This window comes from Centruroides sculpturatus, unplaced genomic scaffold, assembly GCF_000671375.1.
Source record: "Centruroides sculpturatus isolate CEXI.00-Female unplaced genomic scaffold, Cexi_2.0 scaffold5, whole genome shotgun sequence".
NCBI classification, from domain to species: domain Eukaryota; kingdom Metazoa; phylum Arthropoda; class Arachnida; order Scorpiones; family Buthidae; genus Centruroides; species Centruroides sculpturatus.
Window position 1 is genome coordinate 1,343,979 of NW_019384397.1, and position 10,166 is coordinate 1,354,144.

The 10,166-nt window shown below is 26.0% G+C and overlaps 1 non-coding gene across 1 annotated transcript; it reads right to left on the reverse strand.

Moving 5' to 3' along the window:
• Nucleotides 1–3,783: 3,783 nt before the first annotated feature.
• Nucleotides 3,784–3,857, reverse strand: Trnat-agu. Its single transcript has one exon. It is a non-coding gene; the product is annotated as a tRNA-Thr (tRNA).
• Nucleotides 3,858–10,166: the final 6,309 nt, after the last annotated feature.

Below are 10,166 nucleotides of genomic sequence, written 5' to 3' on the forward strand. Positions count from 1 at the left end.
AAAAAAAAAAAAAAAAAAAAAACAAATTATTGCAAATAAAATACAATTTTTTAAAATTAACTTTACAATCAAGATATAAAAATAATATAAATATTTAATTAAATTCGAAAGTACATTTAGTATTATTACATAAATCTTATTTGTTTATAATTCTGCCTAATGGCAAAGTTTAGTTTCTTTATGTTTTAAAATATCGTTTATTGCAAAACAATTAATGACGTTATATAAATTTTTTAATTTATAATTATGTTTAAGAAATTAATAATTAATCTTTTATAAATAATTTTTATATAACTTAATTAGATTTATATTTTTTAAAATTGATTATTTATCTTTAATTATTAAAGTGACTTATTTATATTATTATAAGTAGGACTGTAATCATATTTTAAAACTTTAGCCTATAATTAATATAATTATATTAATTAATTGTGTATTTATTTTATAAATATTATTAGATCATAAGTCATAATTATACAAGGTGATCAAAATCAAAAAGTACTGTACATGTTCAGAGCTCATATATCAACTAAATTTGGTACAAGTATTGTCCTATGTATACGATTTGCATTTTCGGGGAAAATTTTGCTTTAAAATCTTGCCAATAGGGCATAATTTGGCGCTTTCTCCTTTAATGTTCATATTACGTACGTTATCTAACAAATTTCGGGAGTTAAAAAAGAAAATTTCACAATTTTAATTCAATTACGGACAATAGCTGCTCCAGAAATTTTTAGATTAGGTGCAGTAAGGAAACAATATGCCTTAGAAAATTTTTTACTACCTGAGGTACCCGGCTTTACTCGGGAAAATCCTCAGGAGGGAGTTGTAGCTGCGCCTGCAAACTCTCTAAATCCACCCCTAATTATAGATGTGATTATAGATAAGGAATGTGGAATTGACGATTAGAAGAGTCACAAATAGCGCACGATCATGCAAATTGAGCACCACCACTGTTCACCTGTTAAAGAATTGTGAAGAACGTTTTGCGACCCATTTTATACTCGAAAATTGCTTTTAAACGTAAGTTTTATGAGCAATAAGAGGCTAGCAGCGACAAATTTTCCCTAGCGACTGAATTTTTAATTAAACTTTTTCCCGAAAATTGAAAACAGCATAGATTAATTAAATTATAATTTAATAATAAGATTAATAATAAGATTAATTAAATATTAAATTAAAATATTATAAAAAGAATCCATTTATTAGCATTATAACATGAAAAAGTTTGTGTAAATATCGTTATTTAGACGATATAAATAACTAATATCAGTTTATCAACGCTTAATTAAGATAAGAATGTCATACCATCCTTATCTTAATCCGTCTGATACTGCAGTGATGATATTTGGAGTATTATAAATTATTGTACTGCCGATATTGATACTGAAATATAGTCTATAAACTTACAGTTTTTAAACTGAATTTTGAAAGTTAATCATAATAATGAGAAAGTAAATAAACTCATAATATTTATTTTCAGGTTAAAAAAAATTAATATTTTATTATTAATTAAGCTAATACAATCACCACTCCCAAAATGGCCACCTCTAAACTGCGACCATATTTTTAGAAACATTGAACGCGTACAAAAATAACCTCCATACAACGACCATTTTGTTAGTGGTCGTTGCTTAGAGGTTCGACTATATATATAACCCTATTGATAAAGAGTATAGTTTATGTTTACGTGTTCTTTAAGAAGGTTTTTTTTAAGAATCTAATTTCTTATTATCTTTATAATTTATTTATAAAAAAGGAGATTAGATTTTACACCTTTTTGATCAAATAATAAATAATTTTATTAATTATTTATTGCTAGAAAAATTTAATAGAAAACTGGCATCTTTACTTAAAAGAAAAATTATCTATTATTTTCTGATTATTTGGACAGAGGTCAGAGGAGGACAAGTTATAGAAAAACTGTCTTCGTCCTTGAAAAGGGGGTAAGAATGAGTAATTTATATAGTTACAGCTAAAATAGAAATATCTGCGTAATATCACATGTAATTAATGATAACGTAGTATATCTGTAACTTAATTCGTTATTAAATATATTGCATAATTTTAAAAAATACGGTTTTTTACTTATTTAATATATATTTAACTATAGAAAGTATACGTTTAAACCCTTGTGATTGTTAAAAATCTACGCGAATAGTTCCAAATTTCGAATTATTATACGAGAATTTCATTAGTTCAAAAAAATTATTTACATATAATAAACAATTATTATAAATGACTTTTTTACACAAATATTAGCATAATAGTGTATAAATAATAGTTTAAAAACGTCCACCAATTGCCAAGTAGATAAAGGCAGTAAACAGTTTGTTGCGGATTCGTACCTACCAACTGGCAGGTTTCCGGGTTTTTTCACATGNGTGACTCGTACAACATAGAATTCATATAACACGGAATTATTAACAGTGTTATAGGGGAGTCGACTGTACCTTAAAACAAATCATCATATAAAGGGCCTATCATAAGAGGAGGCCACTCCTGATAGGACCTATATTTGGTCAATAGATCATATTTACAAGGGACTTAAAAAGCATTAAGTATTACAAATTATTTATTCATTACACTGCATTTTTTTCGTATTAAGAAAAAGTCCTTGTTTTCCCGAATTTTATTACGTAAAATTCTCTTTTCTTTTTTAATTAATATACTAAGAACATCAAAAAATCTTGCTTTTTTTAAAGAGTTCTCGACAGATTTAACATACAAAAGACATCTCAAAGATCAAAAAGGGTCTTGGTCTCACCTTTGATTGATCACGTCTGATTGATCACGATTAAAGCTCCAGGAGGCCAAATCATATTCACTGATATCTATCAAACTGAAGCTCTATTAAAGAAAAATAAAAGAAATAATTAACAAAAAAAAATACAGTTTCTTATACATTTAAAATTTATTATAAAAGGATTAAAATATTCAAAAACATAACTTAAATATAATATTTAAATTTGATATTCATGATCAGAAAAAAAGCAGAAATGCCAATGTAATTTTGGACTTATTTTATTTTTAATACTATCTGCAATTATATAACACTAGATTTTTCTTTCACTTTATCTTCATGTCTATTTAATTTTATGAGCTGATCCAGAAATTACTGAAATAGAAATGTATATAAAATTTCTTGGCAACTAACATTGGCAAGTGAAAAAATTTGAACTTTGGGTTTCAAGAGTGTCAAATTTTTTCTTATTTTTATTCTTTAAATATAGTGAATGGAAATAATTTGAAAGAGAATTTCATAGTATATTCTAAATAACTTCTTATATAATTTCTATACATCATATTCCAAAAAAATAAACATGTAGTATGAATATTTATAGTATGAAAAACAATGCTTTAAAGCAAATTCAATTGTTACTTCATTAACTATTTATAACTTTTAAAAAAATCTTACAATTAACTGTTTTAGTAAATAGAAGTGTTTTAAAACAAGTTCATTTACCTCTAAAATTTATGCCAACATTTTATTTTTGGAAAATAATTTGTTTACAAAAGTAAACAAATTGTTTAGTTATTTACAATGTGTTTAACAATGATAATTAATTAATTAAAACTTTAAAACTTTATTTTTAAAGATTTTATTTATTTTTATTTTTTCTATTGAGAAAGCTTAAAATATATTTTTTGTATTAATTTTAAATTTTCAAAACGTAAATTAAATAGTTGTTAATTTGCAAGTTGTTATTAACCATCAATTATTTTTTATAGAGTAAAAATAGAAAACAACTAAAAAGAAAGTAGAAAAATAAAAGCTCTAATAGGCACCGGTGGGATTCGAACCCACGATCTCCTGTTTACTAGACAGGCGCTTTAACCAACTAAGCCACGGCGCCACAGCAACCCACGCTCTCTAATATGTTATAATAAATTGTGTCCCTTGTGTAATTTTTTTTCGTCTGACATGTGACTTGACCTAACTAATTTATATATATAAAAAAAAAAAAAAAATGCTACGATCAATATTAACAATACATCGATACAAACAGTGAAATCAATAAACACTTTCAACTTTGATACTAACAGATTTATTTCTTTTTATTGAATTACTTTTCTTTTTTTTTTTTTTTGTCAATTCTCAACGGATCGGTGACTTTTGACCCTTGAACCGGTTAACACATAATGACTTCTTTTATCGTTGATGGATGTGTAATGATGCAGAAGTACGGTTTCGTAGGGTTAAGCTTAATTAAATCTTTCTGGGTATCTATTTTCTATAATAAATTAACCATTTAGAAAACGCATTAAGGGATCGTCCTTTAATTATGTTTACAGTTTTAAGGGGAAGGGAAGTAGCAAAAAATGAGAGGTAAACTGGAAACAGTAAGTATTTGAAGGATATTTTTAGTCATTTCTTCAATGTCACGATGGTCTATGAACTATTGTACACGTAACTGAAAGGGGGGACTTGTATACAGTAGAGAGAAGGGGTAGAAATTGACTCGTAAACTGTAAAACTGCACGAATAATTGATGCAACACGCTAAACTATTGTTTACATTAATCTAAACGTAAATTCTCTTAATATTTCGATTTTCAGTGATAAAATTTCTCTTAAAATTTCCTAAAATTTCATAATATTTATCTATCTATTAATTTTTGCTTCGTAAATTTCACGATTAATTCATTATAATAAACCCGTTGATTCAACGTAGTTATTTATGTAGGCTATCTACATATATCCTAGACTAAATAAAAACATATTATCTCAATTTAAGACCCTTTATATAACATAAAAAGTGAATGTGGTATTTGGGAATGTTTATCAACAGGTTGGAAACAGTTATCGTACAGAAAGACGATTTCGCAACCTTTCATGTTGAAATAAAGGGGAGAAAAAAAATGGTTCTAACTAGATTATTTCGTTTTCTAATTTTAAATTTTGTTATTTATGATATCAAAATAAAAATTAAATTCATAATAAATGGTAAATTTGGAAATAATATCAATAAAACTCGTGCGTTTTGCGTATGCTGTATATTTACAATAGTGTAGCTAGAGGGGCCTCTTAGAAGCATAGAATGACCGAGAACTTATTTTCTAAGGCCCTCCGTATATTAAAATTAGCAAAATAGCATTTAGAAAGTTATTTTTTTCTTAATATATTTAAATAATTTATAGGCCTAACAAATATTTTTAAGGCTCTGGTAAATTTGAGACACAGGCCAAATAGGCATGTAATAAGGCCTGTATGTAATAATAATATTTATTATATCTACATAACTTATATTTAGCACGCTTCACATTTTAAATGACAGCTCAGAAGAGTTAACAAGTGTCACTTGAAATAAATTAACCTTTAAAAAGTAGGAAGCGATCCAAATCATTATAACTCGTATTATATTAATAATATGTTAATGATTCATATGACATATCTAGAATTCATTCAAAGATAGATCAGCCGTTATTTGCAATACTATTTAGATACGTTTATTTACTTAATAAAAGACTGAAATAATACAGTAGTAAAGAAGTTAAATTTTTTAATTAACAGATAATTTTTAAGGATAAAATTGATTTATTTTTATATAAATTTTAATGATTTTATATTCCTATATTTGGGAGTTTCTCTTTATTAATTGCCAAAGACCTTAAGATCAGAAGAGTTGTGGATAAGCACTTGAGAAGAGCTAAGTTTTAAAAATATGATTAAAAGAAATAAAAATTAATGTTTATTATCTCAAGAATAATGTTTAATTTATGCTTAACAAAATGATTAGTTCTTTCCAACATATTTAAAGCTATAAATTAATTTATAAAATATTCAATAAAAATATATAGCAATTTGTAATAAAAACTTGATATCTTTATTTAAAAAATTAGTTTTTATTCATTTAAATTTCATAAAAATTGGATAAAATAAATACTTGAATATCATATATAGTCGAAACTCTTAATAACGGCCCCTTCCAACAACGACCATCCCGAAACAGCTGCCAATTTTTCCCCCTTAAAAAAAGTTTCTTTTTGAAATGCTTACAAAATACCTTCGAACAACGGCCATTTTTTATATTTTTGTCAGTGGTCGTTGTTCAGAGGTTTAACTATGTATACTTTTTAACTTGTTGCTTCAAGCGTACTTTGAACCATACGCATCAACATTAGGATACGTAATATTTTCTGTACATTACTGAGTAAATTAAATTTAATTAAAGTGCACGAGTAATATTCCTTTACGTCTACATTTTAGTTAGTCTATGTTCTGTTAGCGAAGTTATTTTGGTATGGTTATGTATTAAGATAAGTGCAAGTTTTCAAATGGAGATAAAAGCATCATTCTGGGTGACTCATCCTTCCAGGTCAGAATTTTAGAAACTTTTATGGGCGATTTAACCTGGATACATCGAGTTTTGTCCCTCACCCATTCTGGACAGGGTCCATGATAAATCCATGATCCGTAAACCCATAAATTCATGATAAATGTGAAAAGTAAAAAAGCCGTCTTATTATCTATGTAATGAAAATAGTTAATAAAAAATTAAAAAGATTGAGAAATGTAACGATTAAAATCAATTGCACTATGTAGAAGAAATAACACTGTAAAATAAACAATCTTTCTACTTTATACTCTCTTCTCATAATTCTGAAAGTATGCAAAGTAATGTTAATAAGAAGGACACTAAATTCAAAATATTTATATTTAGATCTATCATTATTTCTATAATCTATTGTAAACATGATCAAATTTATTTGTAGTTTTATAAATAAAATTTTTATAGATACTCAATTACAAAACATTTTCTATTACAGAAAGTTATGATGATAAACAGATTCCATATTCTGCAATATTATATCATATTCTTATCTGATTTTATTTGGATACGAAAAATATTATTTTTGAATAATTATTTGAATTTTTCAAGCGAAATCTTATTCGGATTTTAGCAAAATTGAATATAAATTATATTAAAACTAAGGGAAAAAAATATGCCGAATACTCTCGATTTATTATCAGCGACAATTTTGATATGTTACAATCTAAAATTACACGGATTGTAATTTAAAATGTATTTAGAATAATTTATTTCTTTATTTATTTATCACTGACACATAGGAAAAGCAACGACTAGTTTTCTGCCCTCCCAAATAAAAAGCAAGCCCGAAACTACAAGTAAAAGTAAACTTTTAACATAATTTCTGTGTGTTTTTACTTTTGTATCATTATTTTCAGTATATTAACTTTTTTGTACTTTGGGCACTAAGAGGATTTTTTAAAAATTATACTCATCGTGGGTTCGGCCGGAAGATGAAGGACGGGGCCTGACATATCCGGAATTGACTCAACCAAGAAAATTTCCTGAGGTTGCTCATCCTTGCATTTGATCTCTGGTCCTTCCGAAGCCTTAATTCGTCTTAAGCCTTAAATAAACCGACCTCCTCGGTCGTCAATTTAATTATGTTTAGAATATACTGTATAAGAGACACGATAAAGAGAAATACAGTATAAAACTTACGAGATAAAAATAAAAAATTGATTTTATATCATAAATTGAATACAATAATAAACAATTTGTTATTCACAATTATTTGCATGAAAAGACAATTGAGAATTTCGCTCAATTAAATTGTGTTTTCAAACTAAATTTATTTATTTTTAAAGCTCAAGTTCCACGCAATTGTTTCGTAACGTCAATTGTTCTTGTTCAACCAAAGTAAGTGATTTAAGAGGGCAGCTTTCTATTACTGTAATATTACATTTAATAAGTTCAGAAAAGCATAAATAAAATAATTTATATTATTTTTTCAGTTTATAAATCTCATAATATACAGAATTTCTGTATGTAAATAAGTTTTGTTTTATATCAATAATTTAATTATATAGTACTAGCAGATGAACCCGGGGAAAAAATTTATTAAAATTTTCTAAAATAATGTATATATAATTTACAAAAGAGTTAAATCATCAATCATAAAAATTAAATTTCACACATGAACTTGATAGTTATTAAATGGCAATATGTTACTTTATTTAATGGCAGTTTTGCAATATTCGATAAAGAATAGGAGGATCATTTATCAGAATTTCGTGTTTCTTACGATAAGTATCAATTGAATGATCTGCGTTTTAAGCATAAAATGATCCAATAACACATTAGGACATATTAAGTTGTACTTGATCACAATATTCTCTTGTTACATTCATGGAGGAAATGGTTCGTTTTACTTCACAGTTCACGAAGCATATAAAAAGGCCTGATTCATTTTTTTTTACTTGAGTGACATTAATCAAAAATGATATTCGTCAAATCAAATAAGCAAATAAATTATTAATAAAACAGTTTATAAAATGTATATTTATTTCTTAACAATAAGATGAAAAATAAAATTTAAAATGTTCTCGTCTAAGACGAGTTATTAAACAATAAAATTGATGAAGGTTGAAAGAATAAATACGATTCAAATCTTGAAAATCAAATTAAGACAGAAGGTTAAATTTTGGCGACAGATCTAAGTCTGATGATAATGCATTTTAATGATTTAGGGGCTATTTCACCCCTACATCCCCCCACTCCTAAACCGGATAAACATATCTAAATATAGAATTTAATCATCTCTGCGTGTAAATGTATTGTAGTGATGAGGTGAGGTGGGAGGTCCACTCCATTTTCCACCGCCATCTCGAAAAAAATTACCAATAAAAGCGTTTCTTAAAAATGTTTTAAGAATATAGGCTATTAAAATTGTTTTATTTGCTCTTATAGTAATTTTTATTGAAATAATTATAAATTTTAATATCCTTGTCTATTTTAAATAAAGATAAACAATCAGTATCAAAAACAAAATCTATTAACTTGAGTGTTTTCATACACTTTTTTACACAATTTTATTACATAAATTGCAATTCAAATTGAAATAATTTTCTTGTTTAGTTTATATATGTAATAAAAGATATGAATAAATAAATTATTCCAGTATAAAAAATAAAATAAAATACAATCGAACCTCTAATAACGACCACTTCCTAACAATAACAACCTCTAAACTGGGGCCAGAAACGTTGAAGAAAAATACATACGAAATAACAGTAGCCGTTGTTCAGAGGTTTAATTGTATATTAATATTTGCAGAATAACAAAATAAAAATTTTGATATGTAAATTAAAGTCAATTTTAAGTAAATTAGTTTTATTTAGTATATACAAAACAATACTAGAATACTACTACAGTTAACAGGATCACATGTTTTTTTTCAGATCCTGATGTAAGAAAGCAGAGCAAAAAAAAAAAAAAAAAAAAAAAATAAAAAAAAAAAAAAAAAAAANAAATAACCTCCATACAACGACCATTTTGTTAGTGGTCGTTAGTATTATTACATAAATCTTATTTGTTTATAATTCTGCCTAATGGCAAAGTTTAGTTTCTTTATGTTTTAAAATATCGTTTATTGCAAAACAATTAATGACGTTATATAAATTTTTTAATTTATAATTATGTTTAAGAAATTAATAATTAATCTTTTATAAATAATTTTTATATAACTTAATTAGATTTATATTTTTTAAAATTGATTATTTATCTTTAATTATTAAAGTGACTTATTTATATTATTATAAGTAGGACTGTAATCATATTTTAAAACTTTAGCCTATAATTAATATAATTATATTAATTAATTGTGTATTTATTTTATAAATATTATTAGATCATAAGTCATAATTATACAAGGTGATCAAAATCAAAAAGTACTGTACATGTTCAGAGCTCATATATCAACTAAATTTGGTACAAGTATTGTCCTATGTATACGATTTGCATTTTCGGGGAAAATTTTGCTTTAAAATCTTGCCAATAGGGCATAATTTGGCGCTTTCTCCTTTAATGTTCATATTACGTACGTTATCTAACAAATTTCGGGAGTTAAAAAAGAAAATTTCACAATTTTAATTCAATTACGGACAATAGCTGCTCCAGAAATTTTTAGATTAGGTGCAGTAAGGAAACAATATGCCTTAGAAAATTTTTTACTACCTGAGGTACCCGGCTTTACTCGGGAAAATCCTCAGGAGGGAGTTGTAGCTGCGCCTGCAAACTCTCTAAATCCACCCCTAATTATAGATGTGATTATAGATAAGGAATGTGGAATTGACGATTAGAAGAGTCACAAATAGCGCACGATCATGCAAATTGAGCACCATCACTGTTCACC